The sequence below is a fragment of the Saccopteryx bilineata genome, chromosome 5, assembly GCF_036850765.1.
Source record: "Saccopteryx bilineata isolate mSacBil1 chromosome 5, mSacBil1_pri_phased_curated, whole genome shotgun sequence".
Taxonomy (NCBI): domain Eukaryota; kingdom Metazoa; phylum Chordata; class Mammalia; order Chiroptera; family Emballonuridae; genus Saccopteryx; species Saccopteryx bilineata.
The window spans coordinates 236,296,921-236,321,665 of NC_089494.1; the positions used below are offsets into that span (position 1 = coordinate 236,296,921).

The 24,745-nt window shown below is 47.5% G+C and overlaps 1 protein-coding gene across 10 annotated transcripts in view; it reads left to right on the forward strand.

The window, feature by feature from the left end:
• Positions 1-24,745, forward strand: part of APBB2 (amyloid beta precursor protein binding family B member 2) — a 392,503-nt gene that overhangs the window by 350,712 nt on the left and 17,046 nt on the right. The window contains exon 1 of one of the 10 annotated variants that reach the window (XM_066233447.1): positions 16,566-16,703. The exons of the other annotated variants lie outside the window; for them this stretch is intronic. The gene's annotated coding sequence lies outside the window, so the exon portion shown is untranslated. Of the gene's footprint in view, positions 1-16,565; positions 16,704-24,745 lie in introns of those variants that run through there. 10 annotated transcript variants of the gene reach the window in all.

Sequence of the window (24,745 nt, forward strand, 5' to 3'; positions counted from 1 at the left end):
TGACTGACCCTAGGCTTCAAGCAAGCAACCTTTGGGCTCAAACCAGCAAGCTTGGGGTCATGTCGATGAGCCCATGCTCTATCCACTGCTCTACCACCAGTCGGGTGTAATTTGTTGTTTTTTTTTAAAGGGACACACGTGGCTGTGAAACCAGCCAGTGTATCAGGAAACAGGGTGACTGTCAGAAGAGCACTGCAACCATCTCAGTTATGGCAGCTAGAACTAGGGTGGTGGCAGTGGAGTTGGGGAGGGGTGACAAGTTTGTGAGAGCTGTAGCTGTCAGAGGTAGAGTTGGTGGGTACTGTCCTGCCAGCAAACCCTAAGTTGTCACACTGTCCTGGGTGTCTGGCAGCCCCAACTGATTTGTTGCATCTACTCTGCTGCAAGCAGAGACTCAGACCATCAAACCCACTGGAATTGTGTCTAAGGAACGGAGGGCAGCCTCTGAAGGGGTGCCAGGTGTGGACGTGAAATGGGTTTATTGCTCCAAACCTGGTGATTCTTTTCCAGCAAGGCTTCCTAGCTACATACACCCTTGATTTTCCATGTATGTTTCACATTTTCTGTCTGTTTCCTTTTTTTTTTTTTTTTTTTTTTTGTATTTTTCTGAAGCTGGAAACGGGGAGAGACAGTCAGACAGACTCCCGCATGCGCCGACCGGGGTCCACCCCGCTCGCCCACCAGGGGCGAAGCTCTGCCCACCAGGAGGCGATGCTCTGCCCCTTGGGGACATCTCTCTGCCACGACCAGAGCCACTCTAGTGCCTGGGGCAGAGGCCAAGGAGCCATCCCCAGAGCCCGGGCCATCTTTGCTCCAATGGAGCCTTGGCTGCAGGAGGGAAAGAGAGAGACAGACAGAGAGGAAGGAGGGGGGTGGTGGAGAAGCAAATGGGCGCTTCTCCTATGTGCCCTGGCCGGGAATGGAACCCGGGTCCCCCGCACGCCAGGCCGACGCTCTACCGCTGAGCCAACTGGCCAGGGCCTGTCTGTTTCCTTTTAAAAGGAATGTATGAAACTTTGACTATGGCAGAAGACATGGCTGATGTCCCCAGCCTATTTCACTTTGTTAATTGCTCAAATAACTTCTTCTTGCCCAGAAACAATTAGAAAGAGGAAGGACTTTCAGTACACACATAGAATATAGTCAGAGACCTTGTATTTTCCTTTCAAACTCTATTTTGGCCAACGGCTGGCCAGCACTCTTATTTAAAATGCTGTAGCTTAGCCAACTGGACACTTGCCTGCTTCCAGGTATGAGTTCTCAGCTAGAGGTGACAGCTTTGGGATGCTAGTGTCATCTTGGCTTCAGGTCAATAGTAAACGAAAGGTGCCTTAAGAGATGCAGTGATCAGAAAATTGGCGTGTAGGAGTGAACTGCTTTTAAGGGTTTCATGTAAATTGGCAGAGAATCTGAGAAATACCTGTCAGCTCAGTTCAAAACTTGCTTGCTGCCTGAGTGATCAAACTACAGTTTGCTTGAGGCTTTCTGGCTCTGGTTTGCGTGCCACTCCACCCTGCCAGGATCTGGCAAGATCTTGTTAGACCCCAGAAAGCCAGGCCTGAGGGTATGGTGGTGGTGGAGGTATTCCACCCTTCCCTCTGCTCGCCCCGGGGCCCGGGGCGTTGGTTGCTGGGGGCACCTGGCGGGGCACCTGGCGGAGCCGGGCGCGGAGTGGGCGGGGCGGCGTCCCACTCGCCTCTCCAGCAGCCAATGGGCGGCAGCGGAGGATGGAGAGCGCTGGCGGGCGGGCCGAGAGGCGCGGAGGCCACTCGCTTCAATTTGAGACCAAAGGCACACGCTGCTGCTGGTGTGAGCGGCAGATCCAGGCTACCTGGTGCTGGGGTCCTGGTCTCGTCCCGCTCCCGGGGTGGCATCCCGCCCAGACCTGGGAGGACGAGGTGAGGAACGTGGGGAGGGAGCGGCACGCCTTTGTCTGCAGGTGCGTGCAGAAGGAACGAACCGGGTTGGAGCCCGGGCTCGCTCGTGGGGACCGCGGGGACAGCGAGGCGGCCCGGGAGACCCGCGGGACAAAGGCTTCCCCCTCCCTTCCTCGAAGTCAGCGCTTAGGGAGGTGCCTACTCAGGGCGGCTGGGCGGGGTGAGGAAGGGTCTTTCAGACTCGATGGAGGGAAGGAGGAGGATTGTATGAAATGCGGGAGGAGGGAGGGAGGAGTTTTTCGGTCCCAGTTTACCCGCGTGGCGGGAAGCTGTTCAGTGGTGGCCTGTTCAGATGGTGTGCACTGGGCATCTCTGTTGTGGCCAGTGTTACAGAACTGAGTAAATGAGTGCATTTATCTCACATGCCCCCTGGGGAATCGCATTTATGTCTTCTCGTCTGTTTGTGGTGAGAAATAATTGCAGGGTCTGGGTAATCCAATTTTTGGATTAAAAGCAATATGCTTTGGTGTGGAAAAACTACATTTTCCAAAAATTTTTATTATATGATTTAAAATATTTGGTGTGACTTCTATGTGATGAGAAAATATCTCAAATTCCAAAATGTAGAAAAGCAGGCAACTCATCACGTGCCTGCTCGTGGCATTAGAAAAGGAGTCTTTTTTTTTTTTTCCAAGAAAAACATGATTTAAATATTGCACGCAATACTTTATTGGATTCTCAGGGAATATGTGCCTTTCCCACCTATTATCTGTTTCTTGTCCCAATATTGTAACCATACATGTCTATCGATTCCCTAATTAATGCGTTAGCTGTGAATCTTCATTATTGCGCTGGGAGAGAGAAGGCAGAAGAGGAGGCAATCAATCCATTATTAGTCTTTTCTTTTTCAACTGCAACTGCAGCCCAGCTTGGACATGTATTATGAAAGGTGGCTTCGGGCTGTCTTCCTCCTGTTGTTCTCTCTCTCGTGTTAGACCACTGAGCAGTCTGGCTCTTCTCCAGGCGTGCTCTGACACAAAAGCAGTGTGTAGTTTTCTCCCTAAAGTTCAGCTCTTTGCTGCGACCTTTTAGCTGCTTGCTTCGTAGAAGGAAGTTTCAGGTGTCCCGAGGCCTTTCCCAAGAAGTTAGAAGCACAGCATGCTGTGATGAAAACAGCCCTAAATCTGCATGCTGTAAATTGTCTATAATTTTTTAAATTATAGACAGTGGCTGTGTTGTCCAAAAGGAAATATGGATAAAATGCCTAATGGGGAAAACACGTTCCACAAGCATCAGCCATTGTGGTTGAAGAAGGGGCAGTTGTCATTCCTGGCGAGGCAAGGAGGCTCAGTGAAGGCATGCGCTATGCTCTGGTCTGGTCAGGAACGCCACCTTTCTGGCAACTGGTGTATTTTTGTGTTCTTCTGTCATGCCTGCAGGTCCTAGCTTTTGGGCAATGGGAATAATTTACTTAAGTCTTTTTTAAGCACCTACTAAGTACCAAGCGTTGGCAATAATAATTAAATGATAAATGCAACAGGTACCTTCTTGCTTTCTTGGAATCACACTGTGCTGGCATAGGGCCCATTTCAAGTTATCTGATATGTGTGGATGACACTGAGGAGCCAGGAGGATGTTGCTGCAGGCTGCTGCCCTGGAGATGAGCTGAGCCCAGAGCTGTAGGTGCAAACAGGTGGGCCGAAGACACCTCCACTCCAAGGGTGGAGGTATTCATCAGATCAGTGGGTTATTGTGCACTGGAATTGTCCTCCTAAACCTGCTAACCTTGATCATGAATACCTCCCAAAAGAGTCTGGGACTTCTCCCACGTGGCAAGAGGTGACCCATAGGACTCTCTCTCTACTTTTGTGGGGTTTAGGGAATGCAGTGATGACACTTAATGTCTTACTAGCCTCGGTTTTCAGACTTATCAACAAATCCCTAGGACCACATGAAAATATGATAAATAGTAGTGCAACTTATTCTTTTAAGTGCCTGTTTTAAACACTTATGAATATAACATTTTTGAGAAATTTGTAGACCTTTGGATTTCTCTGGTCCTGACATACTACCTGGCAGAGGACACTCTCCAAAAATAATTGAATTGTTGAATGGGCAGATGAATGAATGTAGATTAAATGTTTTATTTTCTATTTTTAGGGTTTAACTATGACCATCTCATGTACTTGACATTTATAATCTATAGATTAATTTGCTCTTTGGCAGATATGGGATATCTGTGTGTCAGGCAGCTTGTGAGGTGTGCAAGAGAATGAGACAGGCAAGATTCAAAGAGGCAGGAGATAAGCCAGAAAAACAATTCAGAAGTAAGATTAAGAAGCGAGGTGATATAGACAGTCAACAGCACAAGGCAACCAAAAAAACTTAGTGGGTACGGGGCCACCGAGAGGCAGCCCCACCCTAGCAGGTGACGTCTGAGTTGAGCTTGGAGGTTGAGGAGAATCCAGGCATGTGGAGAGGAAGGTGGAGCATTTAGCATGCCCAGTGATCAGAAAGGAGGCCTGCGTGGTTGAAGCCAGGAGCAAGGAGGCCATGGGATGCTCTGGGGTGGAGGAGGTAGGTGAGGACAAGTCCTACTTTTTGTCTGTGGATGAGGGTTTGGGTTTTCTTGTTAATGCCCTGAGAAGCCTGTGAAGGGTGGTTACGAGGGGAGTGGCATGATCTGTTTCATTAGAAAGACTCAGTGAATGCTGTTAAGGAGAACGGGTGTCAGGAGCAAAGGTGGAAGCTGGGGGACCAGTTAGCAAGTCCTGGTCCAGGAAAGATCAAAGTAGACCTTTCCTGAGGATGAAGAGAGGACTGTGAAGATTGAACTGGCAGGATGGAGTGTGGAAGATGCAAGAAGAGGAATAATCTAGAGCCATACCTAGAATTTTAGATTTATTGTTTGCTTCTGTTGGATATAACATTAATAGAAATAATGACTGTATGAGGACAGTAATGCAATGGAGCAACTCATTTTCAATTTCTGTCGTATCAGGACCTTGACTTAATTTTGTTGTATTGTCCAGTGTGGATGAGCAGACTAGACAGATTCAGTGGAGTGCTGTGCACTTGGCTCTTTTTGTAAGACATTTTCACCCTTTGGTGCCCTGGCTCTCTCAACTGACTACCAGTCCTTTGAGCATTTTCTCTGTTCTGTCATAAAACTAAAGGATCAAAGTAAGAAAGAAGATTGTTTTAAGCTGTAATCCATGCAAAATAAGTCTACCTTAGCTCCTAGTTTTATAAGAAACCATTGACAGTTGCATTTGAAGTTTATTTCACATGCAATATCCTATATGGTTCTAACAACTGACATTCTATCAAAAATAAAACTTCCATATGTTTTGTTTATTGAGGTTTTTTTGTTTTGTTTTGTTTTGTTTTGTTTTACAGAGACAGGGTCAGAGAGAGGGATAGATAGGGACAGACAGACAGGAAGGGAGAGAGATGAGAAGCATCAATCATTAGTTTTTCATTGCGACACCTTAGTTGTTCATTGATTGCTCTCTCATGTGCCTTGACCGTGGGCCTTCAGCAGACCAAGTAACCCCTTGCTCAAGCCAGCAACCTTGGGTCCAAGCTGGTGAGCTTTGCTCAAACCAGATGAGCCCGCGCTCAAGCTGGCGGCCTCGGAGTCTCAAACCTGGGTCCTCTGCATCCCAGTCTGACGCTCTATCAATTGCGCCACCGCCTGGTCAGACTCCATATGTATTTCAAATCAGAAATTCCTTAGTAACTTTGCCAGAAATCCACTGAGCAATTTGTGAGCTAGAAAAGCCGTTTCCTTGAATCTATAAAGTAGAGAGAGGAAATACTTGGTTTCTGATAGGTTTTTTTGATGCCCTCCTTCTATCTTTAGATTTGTGCACCTGAAAGTTTTCAAAGGTCAAGGAACTTTGGTTGTGAAATCAACCTTGGCTTGGTTTTGCAATATCTGTCTAGATAGATAGATAGATAAATAGATATAGATATGCGCGCGCGCGCGCACACACACACACACACACACATATTGATGCAGAAAATATTTCTACAGTCAAAATCTTAGGCAGATGAGAAGGGGCAGAAGTGATGAGCTCCCAGCCTTCTGATCTGAAAGCCTAGACCGGTTATCCTAGAACATGTAAGCTTTTCTGGGATGAATAAATTATGACAGTTAAAATAATTATGATCGAGGGAAAGCAGCTGCAGAGAGCACGGCTGACACACGGGGCCAGTGTGGCCTGATTCTGTCATGTCAAAGCATGCATCTGTTCTCCAGGTTACATGAAAATGCTGTTTTCAAGGAGACCAGTGTGTTCGTATTTTTATTTTTCTCCCTCTGCCCCCCTTAAAGCATTCTCAGAAGACTCATAACCTGCTAGTTACCTTGTTGAAATAAAGTAACTGGGGCAGAACTCCGTATGAATTCTGGTTCTTGTGTTGGGTGTCCATGTAAAATTTCAGTTGAGTGGTAGGTTCTTTTGGTTCCAAAGAAAACATAGATTTCTGGAAGAGAGCTCTTATTCCTGCATCTGGGTGTAATAGTTTCTAGCTGGCCAGCGAGTTGGTCTCCTATAACAAGGATTGTTGCAGCATCTGAGCCAGTCACACAGGTTTAATGCACACTTGTTCTAATGCTCTGCTGTTACCATCTTGAAATCCTTAAGAACTTTTCATTTTGCACCAGGCTTCACCAATTGTTTAGCTGGTCCGAATCTCAGTTTTTGTTCACATTTTATGTTGTTGTAACCCTGAGCCAGGTTGTCATTTAAGCAGGCTTCAGCACCCAGATTTTAAATATTTTGGGCTTTTGGGCCACGTGGTCTTTGTTACAACTGCTCAACTTTGTCATTGTGGCACAAATGCAGCCAGAGACAATAGTAAGTGAATGGGTGTGGCTGTTTTCCAGTGACACTTTATTTATAAAAACAGGCAGGGCGTGGATGGTTTGTGAACCAGGGGCCATAGTTTGCAACCCCTGCTTTGGAGGACCTGAATGGAGGCCTCGGTGACAACCGAAATAGGGACCTTCTTTTTTGGAAGGAAGAGAGCTTGGTCACCTTTGGCCAACTTTGTGGTGTTCTGAAAGCCAGACTCCGAAGAGAAGTCCTGGAGAAGGCTGGGCTGTTTCGCTTACTTATTAGGCAAACCATTATTCAGACATTCCGCACTTCAGCTTCTTCAAGATGGTATGTTTCTTTGTCAAATATAAACAAATATGGGCAATAAAAGGAAGGTAAACTCAGACAGTAGAAAGAGAATGCTACCAGGATGGGCTTATAGTTTGTTTCTGTTAATACTGTATTTGATGGGAAAGAAAAATATTGCTGAAGCAAGGAGACTGGGTGCCTATAAAAAGTAACCTTACTGCATAGGAAAGGGGTGTTCTTTCACCTGCCGGGGAGAGTTAACTCCTGTTAAGGTTGCTTAGCACCTCTGAGGTGGGAAGAGGGGAGGCTCTGTGCTGCCCAAGAGTGTAGCTCTTCCTGCTTCTCTGCCTCAGGCTGTGTGGGAATGCATTGTCTGGTTTCTTTCTCCTAGATGATACACAAAGGTTTATTTCTGTTTGAGTACAATTATTAAGAAAATGATCTGGGGAGTCAGTAAATCTTGATAGAAATCAGTATACAAGGCAAATTTATATATTGATTTCTTTAGAAGCAAAAGAGCTGTTTTTCATTTAGACAAATGTTCTGAAGAAGGAATCTAGTTAGGGGCTCTGGAAATAAGATTGTTGTTTCTGCTGGAGATGATCAGAGTATAGATTTGCTTTGCTTTTAAATAGAGTCACAAGAGATTAACTTTTTCAGAGCTTGCCTCCTGCCCATTCACATGAAATATATGCTTTATTAAAGTTGTTTCAGATGACATGAAAACGGAACATAAAGTCATTTTTAAAGTATTTCTGTGATAAATAGTAGCAGGAGAAAAAAGTCCAGCCAACTCCCTTTTATTCACAGCATTTTTCTCTTAGGTTTTTTGGTTTTTTTTTTTGTATTTTTTGTATTTTTCTGAAGGTAGAAACAGGGAGAGACAGTCAAACAGACTCCCGCATGCGCCCGACCGGGATCCACCCGACACGCCCACCAGGGGGCCACGCTCTGCCCACCAGGGGGTGATGCTCTGCCCCTCCAGGGCGTCGCTCTGTCAAGACCAGAGCCACTCTAGCGCCTGGGGCAGAGGCCAAGGAGCCATCCCCAGCGCCCGGGCCATCTTTGCTCCAATGGAGCCTTGGCTGCCGGAGGGGAAGAGAGAGACAGAGAGGAAGGAGAGGGGGAGGGGTGGAGAAGCAGATGTGCGCTTCTCCTGTGTGCCCTGGCCGGGAATCGAACCCGGGACTTCTGGACGCCAGGCCGACGCTCTACCACTGAGCCAACCGGCCAGGGCATTCTCTTAGGTTTTTACCAACCTGATCATGTAAGAGGAAGAGGAAAGTCCTTAGTTTACCCTATTTAGTGATTTATTCATTCATTCAAAAAATATTTATTGATTGCTTACTATGTGCCAGGCAGTGGTGACTGAATAAGACAGAAAGGTTCCTGCTCACATGGCTTTTACTTGTTTGTGGGAGACATCAGTCTGGTCGTTGCACCAATTCAGTGCCAACAGGAATCCTCAATCTAGGGTGTGATAAAGAAGGAAACTTTAGTCAGTGCAGAACAGCTCAACTGTGATCCAGCGAGGCTGTGAGAACAGCGGGACTGCAGAGCCGCTCAGTGGTGATACTGGATGGCTGTGAGGCAGCCCTGGGGCCAGGCCCCTCTCTGGCTGGACAGCTCTGCTCTGCTCCTCAGTGGTCTGCCCTGTTCTGTGCCAGTTTGCGTTGGCCTGCTCTGGTGTGCTCCAATCTGCTCTAGTGTGACATCTTAAGTTGTTTAAGCTCAGCCAGGGAAACAGTCATCAGTGGGAAGGGAAAGTGAGCTCCCCAGATGTATGGCCAGGGGCCGCTGCCTTCATGGCTGTGCAAGTTCTCATTGGATTTGGGCAGATGGTAAAGAAACAGTGGAGCCAAATAATAGTGGACCATTCCGTTTACTAAAGTCTTGCACTGGCGGCCTGACCTGCATGGCACAGTGAGTAAAGCATCAACATGGAACGCTGAGGTCGCCGGTTCGAAAGCACAGGCTTCCCTGGTCAAGGCTCATATGGGAGTTGATGCTTTCTGCTCCTCCCCACTTCTCTCTCTCTCTGTTTCCTCTCTTTAAAATGAATAAATAAAACATAAAATAAATAATTTTAAAAAAAAGTTTAAAGTCTTGCACTGGCCAATGAGCAAACACACAGGGAAGACCACTTCCCTGTCATTCAGAGCTCCCAAAGCCCAGACGCATTCTCCAGTTCCACACCAGGAGAATCTTCTGTTCCCCTAGAATCAAAGGCCCCACCAGTCTCAGCAGAGCTCGCAAAGCCTCTCAGCTCTGGTTCCCTATCTGCACTCCTTCTCTGTCTCCAAAACTGCCTTCTTCCTCAGCACCCTTAATTCTCTCTGCTCTCTCTGAAAAAACTTCTGGCGGGGGAAGGGGGCACAAAGACCCCTCCTTCAGCAAATATTAGCAAAACAACGGCACCTCCCAAGCAGGAATGCAATCCACAATTTGCAATCAACTGCCCTGCTCTGAGAGCAAGCATTTAGGTGGCTGCCCAGCTCCATTTTTTTAACAATAAAAGGGAGCAAAATTAAAAAATACAAATTTTACCAAATCATTTGCCCAGCACCAAGCCGGAGAGCAACTGGCTTATATAGACAGAAGTTCCTTTCCCTGGACCCTGATTGGTCTGCCCTCATGCAAATGAGGACTCCAGATCCTCAAAGTTTGATTGGTCCTAAAGGCACTGTCCTGATGGGTCAGAATGAAGCTGCTCTGACTGGTTGGTGCTGTACATCCCCAATTGAATGGGAAAAGGCTCAGTCCTGTCCTTTGAAAAAGGATTCCAGGAGTTCCTCTAATAAGGGCTAACTCAGGTGTCTGAAACACAGTTCAGGAAGCTGGTTCAATGTAGACTTTCCCTGAAGTGCAGTTTGTTGTGAGAGGCACCTGTGTAGAAATGGCTACTGGGCTCTATTTTTTTTTTTTTTTTTTTTGTATTTTTCTGAAGCTGGAAACGGGGAGGCAGTCAGACAGACTCCCACATGCGCCCGACCAGGATCCACCCTGCATGCCCACCAGGGGGCGATGCTCTGCCCATCTGGGGCGTCACTCTGTCGCAACCAGAGCCACTCTAGCGCCTGGGGCAGAAGCCAAGGAGCCATCCTCAGCGCTCGGGCCATCTTTGCTCCAATGGAGCCTCGGCTGCGGGAGGGGAAGAGAGAGACAGAGAGGAAGGAGGGGGGGAGGGGTGGAGAAGCAGATGGGCGCTTCTCCTGTGTGCCCTGGCCAGGAATCGAACCTGGGACTTCCGCACGCCAGGCCGACGCTCTACCACTAAGCTAACCGGCCAGGGCCGAGGAGCCCTTCTTAATAGATGTCTTGTGTCTCAGGGTTCACAGGGAGAGGGAAGGACCAACAATGAGGCAGAGTAGTTTTAAATAGCTGAGAGTGTTGGCAGTGACTGAGTGGTCCAGAGGGTTGCTTTGGAGGTGATGACCATAAGGAGGAATCCTCTATGGCAGACCTGAGGAAGTAAGTGATCCAGGCCGCAGGAACAGGGATCACTGAGGCTCTAAGGCCTGTGTGCAGGTTGGAAGACAGAAGGACCCAGGTGTTGCTGGAGCCTAGCGGGCAAGTCAGAAAGTGAAGTCAGAGAGACAGTGGGGAGTTTGAGGAGGATCATAGCAGTAAGCAGGGGAGCCACAGCGTGAGAGGCTGCTGTGTGAGGGATGAAGCCTCAGCCTTTGCCTGGGAGAGTATTCAGACCAAACACAGCACTTAATCTTTGTCACCAGCTGAAACAAAAGACAGAAGGACAGAGACACGAACAGAGAGCTGAGGCCACCTCTCTTCACCAAGGGGTGGGGCTCTGAGGGAGGCAGGCTTAGCTGCCACGTGCCTCAAAAACCTAGAGCAAAAGAGAAGGGATTGCCCAGGCAGACCTCTTTCCACTGGGGGGGGGGGGGGGGGAGCAAGTTAAAGTTAAATTCTCGGAACCTGAGACTCCTTGTTTGTCCACTGAGAGTCTTGAAATGCTTCCTCTGCAGTTACTGTGTGGCCAAATAGACAACCAAGTCAGCGCCTGGTAGCTAGCAGGTTCAGTGAATTGCTATCTTGTTATAAGCTATCGTCATCTACTTTTGTGTAGGTATTACTGAGTTTACAGAGCATCAGTGTTACAAACTCAAGGGATTTGCTGCTTGGGGTGTTCTATTCAAGAACATGATGGGAGCAGATGCTTCCTGCTCCTCCCCTTTTCTCTCTCTAAAATGAATAAAGTCTTTTTAAAAAAGTATATACTCTCAAAAAAGAAAGAGAGAGAGAGAAGATAAAAGAGAAAAGATGCTTTTGCCTGGTAGTTTTATTTACTTGCAGCAAGTAAAGGAGACAGGGTTCCCCTCTAGCGCTCTCTCTCCCCTGTAGGGAGACTGGGCCGTTGCTCATGTGCACTGTTTGGTTAGTTACACCGACTGTTTAGTTGGCGTCTTCTTTGCAGTTGGCTATACTTACCCAGTTGCACTTCGAGTCACAGTTCAGGTCAAGCTCATCCGGTTGCAGCTGTGTCTGCAAAATACTGTGCTACATTTTAGCATTTAACAAGAATAGCGTTTAGTAAGAACACCTAGACCTTGAGACCCTTGTCCTATCTAACATCAGGAATAATGAATCTATACAGATGGAAGTTAGCAAAGTTTAAGTGAAGGCCAAATGCCTTGGCTTTTTGTGTCATCTACACTAGTGTGCCTTCTGTCTGCACAAAGAAATGGGGATTGGCAATACCATGATAGCCCAAATGCTTCTGAAAATTTAGAAACTGACTTAAGAAATGTGCCTTGCCCACAAGAGGCCCTTCACGTGGCTGGGTGCATGGAGTGAGAATTCACCCACAGGCTCACCGTGGTTTTAACCAGGAGCCTTGTTTCTGCCTTTTGTCATTTCTTGCATGGAAACCACTTTCCCTGTATAGAGATCTGTCATCTCTTCTCTGTATCAAAGTCTTTAATAGTCACATGTCCCTTGTCAGATAGGAGCCTTCTGGCAATCAAGTCAATTTTGTTTGTTTGTTTGTTTGTTTTACCATCTCAACGTTCAGGAAGGCGTCCAACCCATGGTTTCACAATTCAGATGTAATTTACATGATTTTATCCTTTGTGCCCTAACTTCACACCATGAAATTGTAGCACAGCATGAGTTATTTCTCACATTGAGAACTAAATTTAGGTTGTTAGTGTATTCTTTGGCTCAGATATTCAGAAAAGCAAGGTGGTTGTTGTTTTTTTAACTGTAATACAGAACAGATAAGGGCAGACTCATTAATTTGTGCTCTCTTCAAAGATGGAAGTTTAAAATCTCGCTTTCTCTTTGCTCTCAAATATCCTTTTTCCCTACTAGTAAGTTGATTGGTAACTATTGTCTTCTCTCCAGTAGCATGAGAAAGTCCTTTGTTCAGAGGGATGTGCCTTGAATTTCAATAACCTTATACTACTTTAGATCCTCAGCTTCACACTTAGTCCGGTTGAAACTGTAACTCCCCTTACAGGTACAGGCTGCACCGTGGGGGGAGGGGGAGGGAGCAGGAGCAGGGAGGTGGAAAACGACCTTGCTTTGCAAAATAAGGGGCATACTTGGTCAGAGGTAGTTGTTTCTGCAACAGCCATGGGGTCCTAGGTCTTCCCAGGACTCAACCTTTTCCCTGGGCCGAATTTTCTGAAACTCACTGGATACCAGATGGTAAATTTGCATAAAATCAGGATTCAGTTCAGGTCAGAGAACTTTGCCCTGCAGGTTGTGGATGCTAAAGGGGTTTGTGAATGACTTTCGGGAATCATTGAACCTTTGTCCCCACCATCCTAAGATTGTGCATAAAACTGTGGGTCTGTGCACATTTCTTTCCGGAGTGTTTTCATCAGATTCCAAAAAGTTACATGATCTGTAACAGGTTAGGAACCTTCCTCTTGGCCGACCTCCTCCCTTCTCACCCCAGTTGGTTACCACACTGCTTAGCATGCACTGCAGGGGCACATGAGAGCCTTGTGTGGATTCATAGGAATCCTCACAGCACTCTGAGGAAGTGAGTACCACTGTTACTCCTGTTTTATAGATGAGGAAACGGAGGAACATAGAGGCTAAGGGCCTTGACCAAGGGCAAACAGCTAATCAATGTCAGGGTCTCAACAGCTGTGCCAAATACAACCAAACACCAAATAAACTGTTAGGGTCAGGAGCTGGCGGGGAGTTTTCACGACATCAAGTCTTAGAGTTTTTACTTCATTGTCACATGGAAGATGCTGGCCTGTGCTGGTGTTCAAAGGACCCGCGGTGATGAAAGACAAGCATCTCCAAGTAGCACAGAGCAGAGATCTCTGCAGAAATGGAGCCAGCAGTACACAGGTCCACTCTCTGTGCTCAGTTTGTAAAAAGTAGACAATTGTCGGTTGTGCGCCACAGGAGAAGTAGGTGGCGGCACCAGGGGTGCGGAAATACAGCCTCTTCCAAAGAGCCGACCAGACATGGGCATTCTGGTGTGCTGTTTATTTTGAGGCGTTTCCTATTCACTTCGATGCCCAGTTACACATGCCAGGTAGTTCTGTTATTCCAGGCTTATTTTAATGAAAACAATGCCAATTACTCCCACATTCATTTTTCCCAAGACGCAGCTGCTGAATGCATGCAGATCAGGCAGCCCTGGGTGTGTACTGGTGTGGAATGAATCCTGGGGTTTAATTCTCCCCACTGGTAGCTCGTACAGCGAGAAGGGTGTCAACTTGTGCCTGACTCTAAATTTAGCCTTTTCCACTCTCAGAATGGTGTGTCTCGAGCAGCAGCCCAGCTTTTGGCAGATGTTTTATTCCCAGCAAATTTATAAGGTGTCAAATTGGTGGAGCAGCTGTCAGCGTGACTCTTCTGCATTTTTTAAATGACATTTCAAAGATCACTCTAATGTCCCTGTTTATAGCTGGTTTTCACTTCAACACTTAAATCAAGCAGTGTCATTTTTTGAGATCAGTCCTAAGGGAGGAAGTGAACATATCAACGTTATTTCTTTAAATGAATTGCTAGTAATGGGTCTGATACACAGTGTCCAAGGCTTCAGTAGTGATTATACACAAAAGAAACAGATTGCATTCTCAGGTTTCTGGATATAAGGTGATTGGGCAGTGTTTTAGCCATACACGAAGCATAAGCTTTTTATTTTAAATAAAATGTTTAAAACATTTGATATAAATCAAAATGTAGTCAAAGAAATGCTACGTGCTCATTCTTTGTAGTAAGAGTCAATGCATTTAACACATCTGTTTATGATAAAAATCTGAGCACTATGCAACTCCTTGACCATCTAATCTGAGATGTCCAAGACTAAGAGAGGTTAAATGACTAATGTTTACCCAGCAGTAGACTAGAATCCAGGTCTTCGGATCCTTTGCTGATGATCTGAATTGCCTCCAAAGACTAAATTTGATAATGGGGACAACGCACAGCAGAGAGACATGAGTGGGAGGTGACTTCCCTTCAACTTGTGGTCAGTGGTACCCAGCACATCCAGGGAGAGGGCCACAGATCCTTCCCCCCATGACCTCCCTTCCATGGGAAACATCCATTCCAAATGCTGCCCAGCACGACCCAGCAGAGACATGAAACTATCAGATGACTAAGTGATGACAGTTATGATGCAGTTTTTGCACTCGGTTAGGTGCCAGGGACTCTAACACACATCTCATTTAATGTAATTCTCATGATTGCCCTGAGCCAGGTGTCCTTATCCCTTTTTCACTGGCGAGGAAGCAGGTTCCAAGGGTCACACCATCTAACAATGTGCCTGCCCGGCACACAGGGGAAGCCTGGGAAAACGGGAAGGTAGGTAACACACACAAAGGAACGCAACTACCAGCGGAATATGAACACAGCACTGTACTCAGCCGAAAGGGCTTCTCTTGGGAATTTTCAACCCCCTTCTCCTCCTCTAAAGTTCATAGGTCAGGGAAAGAAAGAGAAGCTCCCCACTTATCTAAAACCCCGGGTTCTTTGTCCATATCTTAAACACGTGTGCAGAGCAACCTTCTGGATCATTTGGGGGATAAACCCATGAAATGGTTCTGCAGGACTGTGAAGAAGTATGGGGTACCCATCATAGGTACATTCCATAAAAGACTAAAACTACAGTCCTGCAGAGCCACCATCATCAAAGCCTGACTCCACCATGCCAAAGCTGTGTGACCTTCCACAGGTTCCTCAACCTCTCTGAACTTGTCTCCTTTTCTATCAGTGAGAACAGTCATATTGACCTTGTCAGATAGCTGTTAGGGCGACACAGAGCCAGAGCTCAGTAAAGGCTACTTGTTAGGAGTGTGACAGTAATAATCATATATATATATATTGCAGTGTGTGACCTGTGCCTTGGGGCGTGTACATTACAGGGGTTTCCCTCAAATGTTGAAGTAGGTATTTACCTGTTTGTATTAAAAGAGTCACATGCGCTTATTGTGTAATATTCAAAAATTTTTATTAAATTTCTCCGTAGAGTCCCCTTCAGATAACAGTTGACAGTCTGGATGGATGTTGTGTTGCTCCATACTTTTTACTCTGTATATATTATAATACACACTCAAACTTGGTTGTTTTTCAAATGAAACCGTGTGTCAGTGACTTGGATTGTCAGCCTGTCTGGTTTCCCCTGCTAATACCCCACCGTGGTCATGGCTGTGTCAGGATGTGCAGCTCTGACTTGCCCCTTAAGGACGGTGGCTCCCTGTCGGGCGAGCTTGCTATTTCACACATGGTTTTCGCTTTCATATCCTGCTGGCTGCCCTGGCCACTGGCCACAGGGTACCTGAAAAAGCAGGTGTCTGTGGAAGTTGGGTTTCTTCCTTGCCTCCGTGTCGCCCAGTGCCCCCCGCCACTGCAGCCCATATGACCGGCTTGGGGGCTCTGCTCACACACTTTTTCAAACTGGGGGCGAGGAGACCAGAAGGGGGAGAGTGAGCACTCTGGGTCAGGAGGTTAAGTGACTTCATTAGGGTCACCCTGGTGACGCAGGGCAGCTCCGGGGATGGCACTCCTCTGAGCGTTTGACCAGGAACCCCCGAGTGCTCTCCGCACCTCTCCCCCTTCCGCTCCTCTCTTCCCTGGCAGGCTCTGTCTGCCTGTCGTGGCCCTCCCACCTCCCACCTCTGCCCCTGCCTCGGGCTCTGGCTGCTCCCCTGCTCTGTGTCTGCCCCCCTGCCCTGTGTCTGCCCCCTCCTGCTCTGCCGCCCTGTCGTGATGCCTATGGGCGAAAGTACCCACAAAGTGCCTACATTACAGTGTCGGAGCTCTGTTAATAGACTGTCAGGGGTCTTAGTAAAACGGGCAAGGCTCTTTCCATGTCATTGTTTCCATATGTTATCTTTTTATTGGGAGCAGGTGAAGCTGGGAAACGAAGATAAGTGCCCTGCCAGTGTTGACTGCGAACTGTTTCCTGTGTTTGCCTGGGCTATTTTAAGCACAGTTACCTCCCCCGCCTGTTATGTTGCCTCTAAACTCATCTGGCATATCTTGGCTTCATTGTAACTGGGGCTCAAAATACACACTTCTGTGCAGAGAGTTCAACTAAAATAAGCACCAAAAGGTTATTAATTGCAGCCAAGTTGGGGCTAAGATGGGATGTCAGTGCCGAGTTGCCGTTAACAGGATTGTTTTATTTATGGAAGCTGTGCGAATGCTAACTTGTTGTTTTCTGCTCTGCTCCCTCATGCCTTCCCGGATTCAGAGAGAGGTAACCGACTGATTTTCACTTCTCCCCCTTCCTGCTGTCTTTCGTGTCTGGCAAAGCTCACTCGCTTTCTTCCTGCCCCATTGCCATTCGTCACAGCATCGTTGTCTTTGAAAGGCAGAACTTTACTTTGTTTTAACCTTTTTATCATCGTCATTGTTACGTGTCCTACTTTTAAAGCAGACTGTGGAATTGCATCTGAGTCCGTAATCCGCTGTTGAGTTTGACCCTGTTTGGGGGATGGGCGGTGTGAAGAAGGAAGTTGGTCTCTCTCCCTAATGGCTGAGAAAAGCCTGATTGGCCTGCAAGGTAGTTACCTGATAGAAATAGTTAGGTCATGTGCCAGATTGTGTAAGGAGGTTTTTCATGCTTCTTAAAGAATTCATATTAGGACATGCTTATGTGAGGTAGTCTCTAGAATTTTATCAGTGAGGTTTTATTGGTAAGGTAAATAGCCAGAAGGACTGGCTCAATTTTAATCTCGGTTCTGAGCTAAATAATGTGGAATTCTTCTCTTCCCTGCCCACATGTGGAAGAGCAGAGTGGAAAGGATTATAACTGAAGTGAAAGGCGCGTGCCCCTCAGGTCTGCGCGTCCCCGGGGCTCTGAGTGGACGCCTGCACACTTGGCGGATGGGAGACTCGGAGGTGCCACTCTTCCTTAGCTCTGCCACTTCGGGAAAGCTCCGTTTTTCCCTTATAAAATATTTTCAATTACAGTTTACACTCGGCGTTACTGCGCATTCGTTTCAGGCATACAGCATCGTGGTTAGACAGTCATATACATCCTTTCCAAAGTGTCCCCTATATTTCCGATATCCACCTGTCACCACCCGTAGTTACTACGACATTACTGACCATATATTCCCGAGTCTGTACTCTCCATCCCTGTGACTATTTTGTAACTGCCAATTCGTTCTTCATAATCCCTTCACCTCTCCATTTTTGATGGAGGAAGAAAGTTCTGAATTTTGTCGTTTTGAAAAGAGTGATCGTGGTTACTGCTTGGCGGAGTAGAGACGCAGGCAGTCGCCCCTTTGCATTCGAATCCGTCTCAGGTGAGCTCCCGCCTGCGTGGGGCCGAGCCGCCTGCAGCTGGTGGCCCACCTTCTTCCCAGAGCACGAGCGCTGTCTGCCCAGTGGTGCGGAGGGGAAGGGCAGGCAGAGCCGGGGTGGGGGGCGCGGCCAGCATCAGTCTTCAGAGGGCATGGTAAAGAGAATCTGCAGACTCGATCTCTGGAGGTTCGGTTCAGGAGGGTGAGGGCTGATGCAGCTTGGGACAGGAGCTTCCTCATCTAAATAACAAGTCCTGTGTGAGCCAATGGTGAGGCTGTTGTTTGCTAGTTCCTACCCTCAGGGTCTTTTCACTGGGAAGCGTCCCTCTGAATATTAACAAGACTGTTTTAGAGAGGGCTACAAGTTCTGGTCTGCCCAGGCCACCTGGATTGTTGGCAGGTAGGAGAATTTCAAATCTGCCATCTGCACAGCCAGGGTGGGCTCCTGGAGGTGCCCCGGAGGGTCCCGTGGAGGATGCCTTGGCCCAGGTGATAAGTTCCTGGGGTGCACCTTTTATGAACTTAGCATCTTCTTACACTTGTGAGGAAGGAAAAAGAATATTGAGTTCACCAAGCTTAGAGCCTGAGCTTTGTGGAACTAGCGAAGCTCAGATGTGGTGTATGTGCCGCTGGGTGAAATTAAAACCCAGAGTCTCGTGTGTGTGTGTGTGTGTGTGTGTGTGTGTGTGTGTAACCTTCTGGACTGGCCATCTAGGAAGATGCCATTTCTTACTCCCTTTCTCCCTCTTCCCTCACCCCAAAAGCAAGACTTTTCAGAGTACCATCAGGAAACGAGAGTAGTTGAGCAAAGGAGAGCCGGCAGTCTGGAAACAGGACTCCTCCTGCAGGCGCTGTACAGGTGGAGCAGAGGAGAGAAGCCCTTGATCGCAGATGGCCAGAAACGGGATGTTTAGATCAGCGGTCTTTGCTACTGTTTTGTCCTTCTTTGCAGATGGGGCCTGCCCTCTGCTGTAGTAACAGCTCTGTGGTTTATAGCCCCTACAGACAGATCAGCCGGGGGGGAAAGGGCCTTTACACACATTTCAGGGCGTCTTAATAGAGTTCGTATGACTGCAAATGGTTATTAAAGTATCCCTCGTGGATAAAGGGACAGTATTTCAAAGTAGGCTTTCCTTTGACTTCTTTAACACCTTTATAATAACTACCATTAAATCAAATACCTGTCACGTGCCAGCCATCACACATTCCTGGCTTCAAACACAGTGTGTGTTTGGCCTGAGCAAACTCGGATTCTCTGAAAGACAGCATCAGATCATGGCAATGTGTTAAGGGACACTAGCAGAGGAGGTTTGGTGACAGACTGAATAGAAGGGGTCTGATAGAAGAGAAGGGAGTGTTGCTGCCAGACAGGTCCGGGCTGTCGTGTTTCTTACAAGGTCAACTCGTTCTGGCTACTCCAGAAAGCAGAGCTCGGTCCCGCAGGCCCAAGTTGCAGGGAGGCAAGTTTTATCCCATTATTTAGAGAGAGAGAGAGAGAGTGTGTGTGTGTGTGTGTATGTGTATTCTGATTCACTAGGAAGATCCAGCAGTGGAGAACAGGCTGACCCATTAAGTGAGAATCTGTACTACTGAAATGGTCTGGGTGCCACCTGCCCGGGCTGCTGTAGATGGGTCTTTGAAACGTCTCGAAAGCCACAAGCAGCTCTTTGGCCCCTTGAGTGTGGCTCTTCCACAAAATACCTAATGATTAGCAAAGACCAGCTTAGAAGTACCCTAATTAAGTTAATATAACAATGTACCTACCTATATAGTTTAAGTTTAAAAAGTTTGGCTCTCAAAAGAAATTTCAGTTGTTGTCCTGTTGATACTTGGCTCTGTTGATTAATGAGTTTACCAACCACTGGCTTGGTAACCAGGAAAATGTTTGTAGATGCCTCTTGAAAGCCTTCTGAAGATAAACACATAAGCAAATTCTTTTTATGTAATAGTGTTGCAGGGTAGAGATTTAGGGAAAGGTGAGAGGATCTGTCTTGGCTATTTTTTAATAAAGCCCATTTGAATAAAGAATTGTTCATTCCATAAAGATGGATCAAGCCTGTACAAGGCGATTAAAGTGCTGTTCAACCGAGAACAGTAAAAGCAACCTTTTGTTCTTTTTCTTTGAGGCTAAGAAATTGGAAGCTGTCGTGTAAGATGTCTTAGCACTGGTGTTTTCCCTGGCAGAGCTGGGGCTGGTCGTCTGGGGAATAATTACTAAGGTGAACAGCAAAAGGAGAGGAGCAGAAAGAGTTGGAAACAACGAGGGCTCAGTGAGCAAATGGTGAGACGTGGTGATTCCTGGTACTCGCTTCTGGTACAGTTTACAGAAGAGAGGCAAGAAACTCCCGCTCTAACCCTCCCGGCTGCTGGTTTCTTTAAAATGCAGTGATTCCCACGACTATAGGAAATCAGCGGGGCCATACTCTACGTATTGGGAGCAGGGGACGAGTTTCTGGCCCAGCATCACAGAAGGAGTGAGCTAGAGCAAAGGACAGAAATGGTTCTTGCTGCTGAGTGTCAGACAAAATGCTCAGATGGACAGACATGTGGAAGAGTTTATTGGAGAAGATGGGACCTGAGGCGTGGAGGTGCATGGTGCATGACCATGGGGGTGCCTGGTCATTTGGGGGTGGTGCAGAAGCCCGTCTGAGCCGGGACACTCTCAGTGGGATGGAAACCAGGCAGCTGGGAGCAGGAGTGCCACTAAGGGCTCCTCAGGTAAAGGCTCTGCCCCAGCAGCAAGCTGACCCACACCCTCACAGTGTCAGAGCCACTGTGGCACCTGGTGCTTTTTCTTCCCAAAGTCATGTGAGCAGCAATGGGCTGATCATAACTGTTTCTGTTTGCAGTCTGTCAGGAATATTCCAGCTTTAAAGGTTTGTTCATTGTAAAGCAATTTTGTGTCCCCCTTAGAATACAGGAAAATCTCTAGATTGTACTAAATTGCTTTTACCTATGAGCAAAAAGATAATGGTCTTTCAAGATTGGGGGGAAAAAAATCTACCTGGAAGGCTGAGTTGGGCGACGTATTGATCATTGTTAAAGCTGGATGGTGGGACAATAGAGTTTACTGACTGTCCTCTCTGCTCTTGTGAATGTTTGAAAAGTTCCAGAATGAGAAGTTTAGGAAAAAAGAAAAAGGTGCATGTATTCTATTCCTTTAACTCCTCTACTCCTTCGTCTCCTACAGCCGGGCCCCAAACTCTGTTCTCCAGTGAAAGGGCCCCGGACGCCAAGGTCACCACAGACCTCCCTGTCCCTGAGACCACATGGCCCGTCTCCTGCTGCTCAGCCTCTGCCGCTCTGGGGACTTCTCCTAAAGTGCCCTTTCTTTGATGTCTTTGGAACCAGCCTGTCCTGGGCTTTCCCCTTCCCCATACTCTTCCTCCGCCCTTTCACTGGAACCTCAGCCTCAACTAGGCGTTGTTTGTTTGTTTGTTTTTTGAGAGAGAGAAAGGGAGAGAAATGAGAAGCATCAACTCATAGTTGTGTCACTTTAGTTCATTGATTGATTCTCATACGTGCCTTGACCCAGGGGGGGGGGAATGAGGAAGGGGGGCTCCATCCAAACCAGTGACCTCTTGCTCAAGCCAGTGACCTTCAGCTCAAGCCAGCAACCTCCTGGGTTCGAACCTGGGACTTCGGAGTCCCAGGCCGACGATCTGTGCACTGTACCACCACCAGTCAGGCTCAAGTAGGGTTTTACATGTCATCCTTCTTCCTGGTTGAAGCCTTGCTTTGTCTTTTCTTGTTCTCCGCACTCTCATCTGCTCCCCAGACTTCAGCTGCTTCCCAGGTCCATGTCTTCAGCCCAGACCACAGGCCTGAGCTCATCGACTGAGTGTCTACCTGCTTGGGGGACCTGGCCACCACCTGGTATCCCTCAAGCACCTCACACTTATTGTCCAACCTGGAGCTTGTCAGCTTCCTTCACCAAAGCCCTCCCCTCTCTCTGCCCCAGTAAGAGGTATATAGTTGTCCTAGGAGGGACCCCGGAGTTATTCTTGCTTCTCTCCCTCACCTACACCCTCAGTCCTGCCAGCTGTCCTTTCCGCATCTGTTTCCTGTCTGTCCCTGTGCCCTGTTCTCATGATGCTGCTCAGCCTGCATCTTGTTTGTCCTCTCTCGTCTGGACCACACAGTAGCTTCCAGTGTCTCCTTTCATGACTCTCTTTGTCCCACCAGAAGAAAATTTTTTTTAATTTTTATTTTATTTTATTTTTTTTACAGAGACAGAGAGTCAGAGTGAGGATAGACAGGGACAGACAGACAGGAACGGAGAGATGAGAAACATCAATCATTAGTTTTTTGTTGCGCATTGCGACACCTTAGTTGTTCATTGATTGGTTTCTCATATGTGCCTTGACCGTGGGCCTTTGGCAGACTGAGTAACCCCTTGCTTGAGCCAGCGACCTTGGGTCCAAGCTGGTGAATTTTTGCTCAAACCAGATGAGCCCGCGCTCAAGCTGGCAACCTCGGACTCTCGAACCTGGGTCCTCCGCATCCCAGTCCGACACTCTATCCACTGCGCCACCGCCTGGTCAGGCCAGAAGGAATTTTTTTAAATATACCAGATGGGCCTGACCAGGTGGTGGCGCAATGGATAGAGCATTGGACTGGGATGCAGAAGGACCCAGGTTCGAGACCCTGAGGTTGCCAGCTTGAGCGCAGGCTCATCTGGCTTGAGCAAAAAAAAAGCTCACCAGCTTGGACCCAAGGTCGCTGGCTCCAGCAAGGGGTTACTCGGTCTGCTGAAGGCCCGCGGTCAAGGCACATATGAGAAAGCAATCAATGAACAACTAAGGTGTTGGAACGTGCAACGAAAAACTAATGATTGATGCTTCTCATCTCTCTCCGTTCCTTTCTGTCTGTCCCTATCTATGCCTCTGTAAAAAAAAAAAAAAAAAAAAAAAAAAAAATACCAGATGGGGTCATGTGCCATAGTACAAGCCCTGGGTGGTTCAGAGGAAGGGCCAGACTCCTAGCAGGGCCCAGGGCGCTCTGCAACCTGACTCTGACTACTGTACAGCCTCCTGGCAGACACACTGTGGCCGCAGCACCATGGGGACACACACAGGACGACCGGGAGTCCTTCCAGACACTCTTTGGGCTTTCTTACCTCTCAGGCTTACTTGAAGTTTCTTTGAACCATCCACTGCCCTTCTTACCCTGGTGAGGTCCTTATCATATTATACTTATGCTGCTCAGATCTCATGGAATGTCTGTATCATAAGACAGTGGGTTTCCCAGGCTGGAACCTTGTCCGTTTGTGTTTGCATCTCTTGTGTCTGGTGTGTCCTAGTGGCTCTGAAGGTACTTGTGCAAGTGAATTGAATATTTTTTTAAGTCTTTAATATTATAGCATATTTCATTAGACTGTAAAGCCCTCCAGTAGCTATATGAGTGTCCTGAGGCTGCTGTGACAAATTAACACAGATTTAGTGGCTTAAAGCAACACAAATTCATTCTCTTACAGTTCTGGGAGGCCGGAAGTCTAAAATGGGTCTGACCGGCTAAAGTCATGGTGCTGGCCAGACTGTGGTCCTTCTAGAGACTCCAAGAGAACATGTGTCCTTGCCCTTTCCTGCCTTTCCTGGCCTGTGGCCCCTGCTCCTGCTCTCTCCTTAGTCACTGTGTTGGGCTCACCCAGGTAACTCAGGACAACAGCCCCATCTCAGGATCCTTCCTTTAAACACATCCGCAAAGTCTCTTGCCATGTGAGGTCACATATACACAGCTTGTCGAAATTAAGACATGCTCGTCATGGAAGGGTCATTATTCTGTCCACTATAGCAGCTTTTTGAGAAGTCGAGTGCTGAAAAGCCAATCTTTTAAAACAACTGGTTAAGAGCTGTTTGGATTTCATTCTGCATATCGCTGCAATGAGAGCAGCCATATGCGTCCTGCACACAGAGGGAGTTGCTCAGCTTGTCCCTGCTCCAGGTCTGACAGAGGCTTCACTGCCTCTTACAAATCCCCGTGCTCGGGACTTTCAGCTATTTCAGAATAACTCGGGGTGTTTCGTGGGAATAAAATACAGGAGACCTATTAATCTCTTGACCTCCACAGTGAGGAGAAGAGGAAACTTTTTCTAGGAAGCAGAGGACACCCTGGAGGGTTAGTTAGTAGACTCATCCACTCTCATGGACAAACAGATTTCCATCTCCCTGATATTAGCCTGGTACCCGGGAGGGAACAGGAGAGCATGGGGCTGTGAGAAAAATTGTCCAGATCCCCCAAACCAAGCCTGCCACTACTGAGCTTTCCCTTTGGGGGGAGGTATGGGTTCCAGGTGGTTGCCTAAGGCGTTAATCACTTTCTCCCGAGCCAGAAGTAAATGAAGATTAATGGTAATTTTAAAAAAAGTTAATTCCTAAAGGATTCCATATGAAAGAACAGAGGGCACAGAGCTAAAATTGGTAGCAGTGAGATATTGCTTATTGATCGGGACCTGTTCTGTCTTCCATGATGGTGACTTTAGAATCACTGCACCTCTAGGCTAGCCAGCAGATTGTGGGTCTGAACACTTACATCACAGCGTATCAGATCCAGAAAGGGTCCTCGGAAATGGTGTTTCTCTCGAACTTTTGGCATATTCTGCCATAGAGATGAGATCAGACTCCACGCCCTCCGTGGAACCAGTAATAGGACTGGAATTTGGGCTGCCCGAACCCTGATCCATTGTCTCCTGGTTGCTCTTTACTGTCTCTGAGAGGACAGACTCAGTGGAGACCTGTCTAGTGACTACAGCTCCCATCCTTCTGGTGAGATCCTTTGTGGTAGGGAATTTAAATAGCTTAGGGCCAGAGGGCACGGCTGCCTGCTGGCTGGGCCACACAGGGGTGGCGCCTGTGGGGTGGTGCATGGAGGCCGCCTCTCTGAGCGCGCATCTGTCGAAGGAATGATGCCGGAAGGGTTGGTGGGGCAAATTTTGGAAATCCTGAAATCCACCCACTTTCTGTGGGTGACCATAGAGGTTTGAAGAGATTTG